Genomic DNA, 12009 nt, shown 5'->3' on the forward strand with positions numbered 1-12009 from the left:
ACGTGGCCAGTGAGCAAATGACGGGCTCTGAGTGCAGGGAGGTTAGTTAGGGGCCCCTTTCTGAGCATAAGACAACTGACTTCTGTCCTGGGATTACCGGGACATATGTTCCGTGAACATCCCAAGTATATCCTTTCTCTAACAAAGGCCTCTTTTGTTGGGAGAGTGAAGGCTCACTGAAACACCCCTGCAGGTGATGCAACATTCAAGACAAATTAATCAGACTTTGTCTGAGTGTCACATCTTAATGCCTCTGAAAGTAGAAAACAGACCAAATTATAAACATCTATGAATGCCTTTGGGTCATTAATACAGATATCACTTTCTGCGTATAATGAATGTAATTATTATAACTATTCTTTTATTTTGATGTTATGAATTCTGTCTTGAAACTGGCAGAGGTTTACCAACCAGCTCCGAGGCACTATGCTTTGAGAGTTCGTAAGCCTATCTTTCATCATCTTAATCTTTCTTGCTGCTTGCACATCGTTTTGGAGTCTAACTGAAGAAATACTTCCTTCTCGTCCTTTTTTTTTTTCTTCTTCCCTCTCGTTTCTACTGAAATTAATAAATTGCTTTGTTATATTTATCTGTAAAGTCAGAATAAATAAGCTCTGGAAAGAACCTGATGAGATTCTTATGAACTTAACTGATAGCTCTGTTGACTGTTCTCAGACCTGTTTTGGTTTTATTCTTGTAGCAAGGTTCCTGCCTGTCTCACAGTAACCTCCAGATAAGGAAGGTATTTTAAACTCTGAGAGGGTGAGCCAGAGGTCTTTCCTGAATGTCTCTGGCTAGGTTGAGGGTTTAAGGGCACAGGCAAAATCTGGGTAAGAGAAGGCCCTTTCTGCTTGGAGCTTGATCCCTAAACTCAGTGACGTTTGACCTTCCGGATGTGGGTTGTTTTTACACGTGACCTTTCCCTCCTCAAAGCTGAGACCGATCCAGTTAAGATGCCTATTTTTGCTTCATATTTTCACTTATATGCAATGCTCCTACCCAGGTGAGTCGCTCTGCAAGTTAACAATCCTTTCAGTACCTTAGAAGACATCATTTGGGGATTTGGTGAGGGACCACACTCCTGCTGATAAAGAAGAGATAACTGTGAAAATATTTGTCATCTGAGTCTCACTATTTTTCTGAGTCACATGTGTTCTGATGTGGTGGTGGGAGTAAAGAAGACTCTGATGACTGCTCTAGACAGAAGGATGGAAAATTCTTAGATCATTCAGTTTGCCCTTCAAGACTCATAGAGGATGATGGCTTTTGGTTCATCTTCTGGGCTGGCTTTGTCTTCGCATGCTTCCTTCTTGAGAGACGAAGTGGTGGATGAAGATCTCAGTAGTACAGCCATTAAAAAGAATGAAATAATGTCATTTGCAGGGATGGACCTAGAGATCATCATACTGAGTGAAATAAGCCAGACAGAGAAGGAGAAATATCATATGACATCCCTTCTATGTGGAATCTAAAAAGAAATGATACAAAGAACTTATTTACACAACAGAAGCAGACTCACAGACTTAGAATGAACTCATGGTTACCGGTGGGGGGTGGGGGGGCAGTGGTGGGAAGGATCGGGGGAAAGGATAGTTAGGGAGTTTGGGGTCAATATGTACACTCTGCTATATTTAAAATGGATAACCAATAAGGACCTACTAAAACACATGGAATGCTTCTCAATGTTATGCGGCAGCCTGGATGAGAAGGGAGCTTGGAGGAGAATGGATACATGTATTGCTGAGTCTCTCTACTCTCCACCTGAAACTATCACAACATTGTTAATCAACTATACTCCAATACAAAATAAAAAGCTTTTTTTAAAAAAAAAATCTTGATATTAGATAAATATTTTCAAGGAATCATGCCAAACAGCTATTGTTGTTTAGTCCGTAAGTCATGTCCAACTCTTTTGTGACCCCCATGGACTGTAGCCCACCAGGCTCCTCTGTCCATGGGATTCTCCAGGCAAGAATACTGAAGTGGATTGCCATTTCCTTCTCCAGGGGATCTTCCCAACCCAGGGATCGAACCCGCATCTCCTGCAATGGAGGGGTCAGGGGTGTATTCTTTACCGCTGTGCCACCAGGGAAGCCTTGCCGCTCCTATTTAACTGGTGGGATGACTATATTCCCACCCAGGCTGTCAGACATTGACTTTAGTTCAAACTCTCTGTGGAATCTGGAGCAAGTCACTTAAAAATATTCTTGTGCCTCAATTTTTCTTCTTTATCAATGGTGTCCAATAGAAATAAAATGTGAACTACACATGTAATCTTAAATGTTCTAGGAGTCCCATTAAAAGAATAAAGATAAATGAATAAAATTTGTTGAACATATTTTATTGAACTAATATATCTGAAATAGCATCACTTCAAGGTAAAATCAATATAAAAATTAATGAGATATTTTACATTCTTATCATTCATACCAAGTCTTTAAAAATCTGTTGTGTATTTTATACTTATAGTACATCTTAATTCGGACTAGCCACATTTCCAGTGCTTACAAGCCACATGTAGATAGAGCAGTTCTATATTTTGGAAGATGTCTATTGCTTTTTTTTTTTTTTTTTTGGTTTCAAAAAAACTTTTAATTGTTCACAATAGCACAAAATGACATCACATCATGGTACTACTGAGTCATGAGGATTATTCTACAGTTGATGGACAGATGTACTGTTCTCAAAACGAAGAATCGATGTCTGTTGCTTTTTAAAAAATATAGTTTATTTATTTGACTGTGCTGGGTCTTCCTTTCAGCAGGCAGGATCTTTGTCCTGTCCTTAGTTCATGGTTCTCTGATGCCCTCTGAGCTTTATGAAATAGATTCTAGTGGGTGTGGCGTGTCCTGAATGAGTTTCAATCTGTGCCTTGATTCCTACCAGCCATGTGTGTGTGCATAGTCACTCAGTTGTGTCTGACTCTTTTTAATCCTTTGGACTGTAGCCTGCCAGGCTCCTCTGTTCATGGGATTTTTCAGGCAAGAATTACTGGATTGGGTTTCTATTTTCCTCCTCCAAGGGATCTTCCTGACCCCGGGATCAAACCTGTGTCTGCTGCATCGCAGGCGGATTCTTTATCTGATAAGCCGTCTGGGAAGCCCAGTAACCATATCAGCGCGTACACATTCTGCAACCTTTCTGAGCCCCAGTTTCCTTGTCAAGAGATTGGGGATTGTGCCTTGCACTTTGATGGAAATCTGAGGTAGTGTTTGTAAGGCGCCCGGTGAGTACCTGGTAGGCGCGTGTGTGCTTCCTTGGTAGTCTTTCCAACTCTTTGCGACCCCATGGACTGCAGCCCACCAGGCTCCTCTGTCCATGGAATTTTCCAGACAAAAATACTGGAGTGGGTTGCCATTATTGTCCCCCAGGGAGTCTTCCCAATCCAGGGAACAAACCCATGTCTCCTGCATAGGCAGGTAGATTCTTTACCACCGAGCCACCTGGGAAGCCCTCCCTGGTAGATAGGTGATGAGAAAATTGTCAGCATACACACCAATAGTGTCTGTCTCTGTGAAACTGCGGGTCTACAAGTCAAGGGCCTACGTGACGATTTGAGGGGATGTGTGTGGGGCTGCCACCCTAAGAGTTCACACACAAGGTTCTGCCATTTTAATTTCAGTTTTGGAACTGTCGAGATTTTTTTTTTTTAAACTGCCACTCTTGGGACTTCCCTGGTGGTCCAGTGGCCAAGACTCCATGCTCCTAACGTAGGGGGTCCCGGTTCCATCCCTGGCCAGGGAACTAGATCCCACAGGCCGAAACTAAGGCCTAGAGCAGCCAAATAATTAAGTAATAAATAAATAAATGCCACTCTTTGTCAGGAGAGATTGATTAGCAGGCGTTCATTGCCTTTTATTCACTCAACAAGCATCTCGTGAATTCCTAAAGGAGTGACAGAGTCTTTCACAAAGTTCTGTGAGAAATACCTGAGGAGCTTGCTTACAATAAAGGTTCTGAGACACCTCTCAAGACAAGACAGTTTAGTTGGAGAGGGATGGGGCCTGGGGATCTGCATTTTCACAGCTCTCTGGGGATACCAATGTAGCCCATCCTCCGACCAAAGATGGCGGCACAGCTGGTCCCATTCCTGCCTAGAAGGACATCTGAAATTGTCCTGGCCACCCGCGGGCACAGCCTTCCCCACTGGGTGGCCTCACCTGGGCCAGTTACCACTCAGGGTGGACCTGGGGGTTAGCCAGGCGGGTGAGAAGGCAGGAGAGAGAATGCGTCTTAAACAGATGGGCTGAAGTCAGATGCCTTAACAGTGGAACCAGCCAGTTCATTCTTAATAAAATAAAACTCTCAAGTAATAAAAGAGGACCTTTTCAGGGTCCTGAAATAAGCAGTCACTGTCAAGATGGGCTAATGGTGTGTTCTGACCTCCAGGCCCCTAGTTACCATCGGCATAAATAGCCGACTGCGCTAAAGCTGCCAGGAGTGGTTTTCTTTCTCATCAAAGACCCCTGTGACAAGAGTCGCTAGCACGCTTGTGGCTCTAACAAGCCCAGGGGCTATCAGTCATTTCTCGGCTTCCCACCCACGCAGCTTCGTGTGGTCGGCCAGAAGGCACCCCCTCCCTTCCTGGGAGTGAAGTCCCCCAGAGAGTCAGAGAGAGGATGTGACACCAAGCAGAAGTGTGGGCCCAGGCCTTGGCATCTGTCTGGTTCTGTGAATGCTGTGTGTCTGCGCCTCTGCTGCTGCTTGACCACGTGCGGGTCTGGGTTATGACATTTACTGCCCAGGTTTTAAAAAAAAATTTTTTTTCCCAACAGCATCTGCAGGAGACTCTGCAAGGGTTCTACAAACCACATGGTGTTCTCTGGAAGCTGAGCTGAGGCGTGTGGGTGGAAACAGCCTCAGGTCTCTCTGCTTTTCTTTCTGCCTAAAACACTCACTGCACATACCACAAGTTTCTTTTTTCTTTTTTTTTTTTAAGAGGTTAGACAAATTTGCATCCTCCTTCTTCAAGCCAGAGGAAGTGCTGGAGGAAGTTGTGTATTAAAAGAACCGGGTGGGGGCTTAGGTTAGGAAGAGAGTCGCTTCTTGGCAGCTTTCCTTATGGCCAGAAGTCCCAGTAACCTTGAAGCTATTAACCCTTGAGGACACGGATCAGTGGTGAACTCACTTGGAGGAGGTCCAAGTGGAGTGGATCCACTTCATTATTTAGCTCCGAAAGCCAGGCCTCTTTCTCTCTTTACATCTGAGCCTTAGACTCATCAGCTGCAGTTTGTCCAGCAGTTCAGCTCCAACTCACTGGAGACGCCAGCAAATCACAGGACAGCTGCCCTTAATACTGAGAACATCATGAAAATCCGCCCAGTGTGCAGGGGGTGTTGACACAAAGCCCTGGCCTTGTCATTATAAGGGGGCCAGAGGAGTGATGAGGTCCTCAGCTGGCCTTTTTCATTTTTGCCTTCGGATCATGGATGGTGAGCTTGTCTTTGATGCCTTAATTGGTTCTGAACTTTCTTCTTCCCTTCATAAAACCAGTGAAATGATAAATATTAAGAGCTAGCCAAATCTAAAGTTAGGCTGTCTGTAGAACAGAGCCACTGCAAAGAAAGCAATTAAGTTATTGGCTTGAACCAACAGGACATTGGAGGGCATGGCATGGCAAAGCCACCACTAATTAAGTGGAAGGAAAGGACTTTTGAAAACACTGTTACCTGTGCTAAGAAACCTCAAGTGCAGACCTGGACCAGTTGTGATCAAACTTAAACATAAACCTGTGTGTGTCATCAAATATCGGGAGGACTTGCTGGCCCCTATGATCTAGCTAAATGTGCTGCCTCTGTGTTACTTGGGCTACCTTTCTCATCCTCAAATACATCTCCAGAGTGTTCAAATAATTCAGAGTACTCAAATAAAGAAATGAATTTGGGGTAAAGATCAGATTCATGGTGGATCTCTAATATATATATTTTTTCTAATATATTTTTGTTAAGATATTGGAAAGATTTAAGGCAATGCCTCATGAAAATTTTCAGGTGGACAAAAGCCTTTGGAAGGGTCCTAGGGTCAGGTTTTACAGGTCCAATTCAATTAAGTTGAACTTCTAAAAACTTGAAGGTGTTGTCCCACACCAATCACATCAGGAGTCTGAAGTAGAGAAGAACTCATCTCAAAGAAATTTGTGGATGTGGCCTTTATCTGGTATGGATTGATAAACTGACCTATATACAATGTGAATTACACCAGCTTAAACCAAAAGGGGTAGGGAGCACAAAATGAAAAGCTGTCTTTGAGTCCTCAAGTTTGTATTTGTAAGGAACAGGTTGGGAAAAACCACTCAGCTGCAGAGGCTTACTGTTTTTTTGGAAAAAGGATAATCAACAGGGATGAACTAAGTATCCAGAAGGCTGAGCCAAAAGCCACAGTGGACAATTCCCAGGCAGTAGTTCTGAACCCTAATCAAGGAGTCAGCAGCATACACCTGGCTGGATTTCACAGATTTCAGAGAAAGCTGTGTGCCTCCAATTCTCATCATCTTAAAAAAATTTTTTTTTATTTATTTGGCTGTACCCAGCCTTTGTTGCAGCACGTGGGGTCTCCGTTGCCTCACGTAGACCCTCAGTTGCAGCATAAGGATCTAGCTCCCCTGACCAGGGATTGAACCTGGACCTCCTGCATTGGAAGCCCCGTCTTAACCACTGGACTGCCTGGGAAGAACCTTTCCTCTTCTTGAATGAGAGTCTGTAGTGGTTATCCCAGGCCTATCCCACTATTGCAAGTTGGTTGTGTAGGTGGTGGTGGTGGATGAAGCAGAAAATTTGTCCTTTTAAGTACATGGGTCTTCATGGGTCTTTGGGCAGAAATAAACAGGTTTAAGGCTCTATTCTCAAAGAACTGAGCTTCATCTGCACCTGGATTGGATTTAGAAAATAAAAGTCCTGGACTCCCAAGAGGATACCATCATGGGATAAGATCTGGGGACTTTAACAGAGGGGTTTGAGTATATTTTTTAAGTGGGACAGATGTGAATCGTTATGGCCAGAGAACAATACATCATGATAGATCATATTTCCCAATGACATCCACTACAATATGACCCATTCCACATGCTTTTTTTTAAATTAAATACTTATTTATTTTTAAAAACATTTTATTTTTTGGCTGTGTTGGGTCTTCACGGCTGCACACAGGCTTTTTTTCCCCTGCAGCGCACAGGCTTCTCATTACAGTAGCTTCTCTTGTTGTGGACCACAGGCTCTAGAGTGTGCAGCCTTCCACAGTTGTGCTCCGAGGCATGTGGGATCTTCTGGGGCCAGGGATTGAACTGGCATCCCTTGCATTGCAAGGCAGATTATTAACCACTGAACCACCAGGGAAGCCTTCCACATGCTTTTACCGTGTAACTTTGACATTCCTCCCATGCAGTGGTAGGGTCTGTGTATCTTTTTCTTGGACCTTTGTAGCCTTTATGACTGTCTATACCTGTAGGGTATGATGGAAGTCACACTATGTGACTTCTGAGGCTAGGTCATCAAAGTGCCATGTTGTCTTGGGTCACTTGCTCCATGCTGCCATCAAGTAATTTAGACATCAAGTAATTTTGTCATCAAGTAATTTAGGCAGAAGTCCACATGGAGAGGAAGTGAGGCCCCCAGCCCTCTGCCATGACATCTATCCTACCACCAGCACCAACATTCCAGGTGTCTTGGAAGTGATCTTTCAGTTCCCAGTTGAGTCACCTCAGTTGATACTATGTGATGCAGACATGAACCTTTCCTGTAAGTCCTGCTCAAATTATACACTCAAGAGATGAACAAATGATTGCTGTTTTAATCCTCTAGGTTTTGGAGGGTTCGCTCCCAGACGTACGTAACTAGAACAATAGGGGCTGATTGGTGTTACTATGAAGTACCATGAGAGCAGTGGGTCACAGATGGGCCAGGCAGGATCCCAGGCATCCTGCAACCTTGTCATCCTTGACCTATAGATTCTGGGTAGAGGACCCCCAAAAGTGAAGAAAAAGTGAAAGTGAAGTCGCTCAGTTGTGTCCGACTCTTTGCGACTCTATGGACTATAGCCCACCAGGCTCCTCTGTCCATGGGATTTTCCAGGCAAGAATACTGGAGTGGGTTGCCATTTTCTTCTCCAGGGGATCTTCCTGACCCAGGGATCGAACTCAGGTCTCCCACATTGCAGGCAGACTCTTTACCCTCTGAGCCACCAGGGAATCCTAGAGCGTTCCCAAAGCACGGGCCAGAATGGACAGGAGTCGTGGAATTGTGTCAGAGGCCGCTAAGGCAACAATAAGGAGAAAGTGTATTCTCTGTACTTACAAGGATCAATAGCTTTTTTAACATACTGGAAGAGCGGTTTTCCTTAAGACTGAATTGAGTTAAAAGAGGAACTGTGCTTGGATTCACTTGAAATGAAGCTGCTGGGATGAAATCAATGCAAAAACAAGACTTGAGAAATGGAAGCCGTGGAGGGAGGGGATCAATCTTGAGAAGAGATTTGTGTTGCAACGCGGAAGAAAATTTGTAATCGGAATGAAACAATGGTGATCATAAGCCCTGACTGTCAGTCGGGACTATGGAGGAGGCAAAGGATTGGACCAATGACCCCTGGGGGGTTACCAGAGGGTGGAAGAATGGGAACACCAAGAAGAAAAAGGTCCCTGGAGCAGAGAGGCAGAGATACAGACGGATACACTTTCATCCAGTGGCTGGATGTATTCAGGAACATGGGAGACAAAGACCCATAAGACGGGGCCTAAGGAATAGGACCCTTCCGTCGGCTCCAGGGACCCACCGCACACACTGCTGCATCCTGTCCGCCTCTTCCCAAAGCCAGAGGCCAGAAGGCCCAGTGATCTGAGTTCCAACCCCAGCCTGTAGGGCACAGCATCGGTTGTGCCCTCTGCCCCAGTCCTGTCCTCCTCGGGCCCTCACAGGCAGGCCCAGAGAGAAGAGAGGCTGATTTCCTCTTGTTGTGCTGTGAGCTCCCTGGGGGCAGGCAGGGTATCTTATTCACCCTGCAGATGCTGCAAAGCGGTTTGTTGATTGAATGCACGAATGCATGCCTGTGGGGCTGAGAGCAGCTCCAGATGGCACAGGGGAGCAAACAGGGCACGTGGAGGAGGCGGGGGCAGTGGGTGTGCAGGGCTGGGGTACTGGGGAGGGGGTGCCCAGTTTCAGAAAATCCAAGGCCTTGTCTAAGTTCTTCTACTGTGAAAGTCGCTCAGTCATGTCCGACTCTTTGTGACCCCCATGGACTGTAGCCCGCCAGGCTCCCCTGTCCATGGAATTCTCCAGGCAAGAATACTGGAGTGGGTAGCCTAACCCTTCTCCAGGGGATCTTCCCCACCCAGGAAACCCAGGAATCGAACCGGGGTCTGCTGCGTCACAGGCAGATTCTCTACCAGCTGAGCTACCAGGGAAGCCCATGTTCTTCTAAGTCAGGTGCTCATAGGCAGGAAATCTAACTAGCCATTTATTTACTTATGAATTTTGGCTGTGCTGGGGCTTCGTTGCTGCGCGGGTTTTTCTCTCATTGCAGAGCACAGGCTCCAGGGTGAGGGGGCTTCAGTAGCTGTGGTGTGTGGGCTCTAGAGCCCAGGCTCAGTAGTTGTGGCTCCAGGGTTTAGCTGCTCCGCAGCATGTGGGATCTTCCCGGACCAGGGATTGAACCTATGTCTCCTGCATTGGCAGGTGGATTTTTTTTTTTTTTTACCACCGAGCTTCCAGGGAAGCCCCGGACTAGTCTTTGTCAATGTCCCTTTTCCTGCTCTGACAGAGGGGCCTCTGAGCCTCGAAAGGGTCTGGCAGAAAGGGGGAATGGAAGGAACGAACCCAGATGAAGTCCCACCTGGGGAGGGAAAGGAGCTGGGTCTGCGCCCTGCAGAGCTGTCTTCCTCCCCGCTCTGGGGCTGCCCCTTCCTCGTCGCCAATCCAGGCTCCTGCCTTCCAGCCCAGGCCTGTGGCAGTGCACACCCCGGTCAGTTACCTCTGGTTACCCACAGGCCATGATGGCGGGAACGCCCCAGATGTCACCGTAAAGTCAGGACATTTGCAAGCGACAAAAGGACCCGGGCCACATTTTAATACTTCATCTCCTTCATTTTACAGCCGGAGAAGCAGGGATCAGAAGGCTAAGCAGCTTATCGGAGGTGGCGGGGCCAGGGCTGGAAGGCACGTGTCGCCCTGCTGTCCCCATCCTGCGAGTCAGCAGGGCTCCGGAGAGCGCAGCCCTCCTCCCCGCTGGGTCTTTGCACATCCTCCCCAAGGTGGAAGGAAGTGGGTTTCCGTCCTCTTCACCCTTTGCTCATCTCCATCCTCCCCTGCTGTGGGGACGGAGGCTTTTAACATAATCACCCATCAAAGTTTTGCTATGAGATACCATCCCGACGACAAAAAAGACTTGTTTGTAGAGTGGAGATCCTTCTCCGTATAATGTGGGGATATGGGGCCTTGTGGATTAAATTGTCTCCCCCTGCCCCCAAATACATGTATGCGCTATGTGCTAAGTCACTTCAGTTGTGTCCGACTCTTTGCGACCCCATGGACTGTAGCCCGCCAGGCTCCTCTGTGCATGGGTTTCTCCAGGCAAGAATACTGGAGTGGGTTGCAGTGCTCTTCTCCAGGGGATCTTCCTGACCCGAGGATCAAACCCTCATCTCTTATGTCTCCTGCATTGGCAGGCGGGTTCTTTAACCACCAGTGCCGCCATACTGAAGTCCTAACCCTGGATACCTATGAATGTGATGTTCTTTGGTAGAGGGTAGGCAGGGCCCTTAATCCAATATGACTGTTGTGCTTGTAAGGAGACAGAAGACACAGAATAAACACACGGGGGAGAATACCTTGTGAAGATAGAGGCAGAGATAGGAGTTATGCTGCCAGAAGCCGGGGATGCCTGGCGCCACCGGAAGCTGGAAAGCTCAAGAAGGACCCTCCCCCTAGAGGTCTGATGTTGTATTCTCTAGAATTGTAAGAAACTAAAGATCCTGTGTTCTAAGCCAGGGGTCCCCAACCTCTGGGACCTAATGCCTGATGATCTGAGGTGGGGCTGATGTAATAATAATAGAATGTAATGCACTTGAGTCATCCTGAAACCATCCCCCAACCCCTGCTCAGTGGAAAAATTGTCTTCCATGAAACCCGTCCCTGGTGCCCGAAAGGTTGGGGATTGCTCTCTTAAGCCACCCGGCTGGTGGTACTCAGTTATAGCAGCCGTGTGTGTGTGTGTGTGTGTGTGTGTGTGTGTGTGTGTGTGTGTGTGTGTGTGTGTGCACGCGCGCGTGAGTCACTCAATCGTGTCTGACTCTTTGCAGCCCCGTGGATTGTAGCCCGCCAGGCCTATTCTGTCCATGGAATTCTCCAGGCAAGAATACTGAAATGGGTTGTCATTTCCTCCTCCAGGGATCCTCCCAAACCAGGGATTGAACCCAGGTCTTCCTCATTGTAGGCAAATTCGTTACTGCCTAAGCCACCAGGAAACCTTACTGCAGCCTTCAGAAAATACAAATGAGACTTGTTAGCTGTAACCAAGGAAGCTGAGGTGGGAGAAGCCAGGATCTGGAGATGTAGCTAGAAAAGGAAGTAGGGAACCCACATGAGGCTTGCCTGCTACTGCCTAGAGGTGAGCAAGGGGAACAGCGAAGCAACGCATGGACCCCTTTCTAGCTGATCAGAAACCAAGTCCATTTCCTTTCTAGCCCCTGGGGGCCTGGCCAAGGGGAGCAAAGAATTAATGCCTAGAAATGAAATCTCTGATGCCACCTCTGGTTGGTCTCATTCCCTTTGAACTTGCACTTCTTCATTCAGCAGACAATAACTGTCCGCTGCGATTTCACCTGTGATGGGACCTAGAGATCTCAGAGAATAAACTTCATCTTGCAGTGATCTTTCTCTGGGTTCCTGTCAGTGCCAGGGCTGTGCATGGCATGTACTGGCCTCTCAATCTGTATTGCCTAGTTGGGTGATTTGGTATCACGGCAGGAGTGCAGCCTAGGGTGGTTTGGGTTTGTTTAAGTATATCTAACTAGAGTGTAGCGGT

Source organism: Cervus canadensis, chromosome 31, assembly GCF_019320065.1.
Source record: "Cervus canadensis isolate Bull #8, Minnesota chromosome 31, ASM1932006v1, whole genome shotgun sequence".
Taxonomy (NCBI): domain Eukaryota; kingdom Metazoa; phylum Chordata; class Mammalia; order Artiodactyla; family Cervidae; genus Cervus; species Cervus canadensis.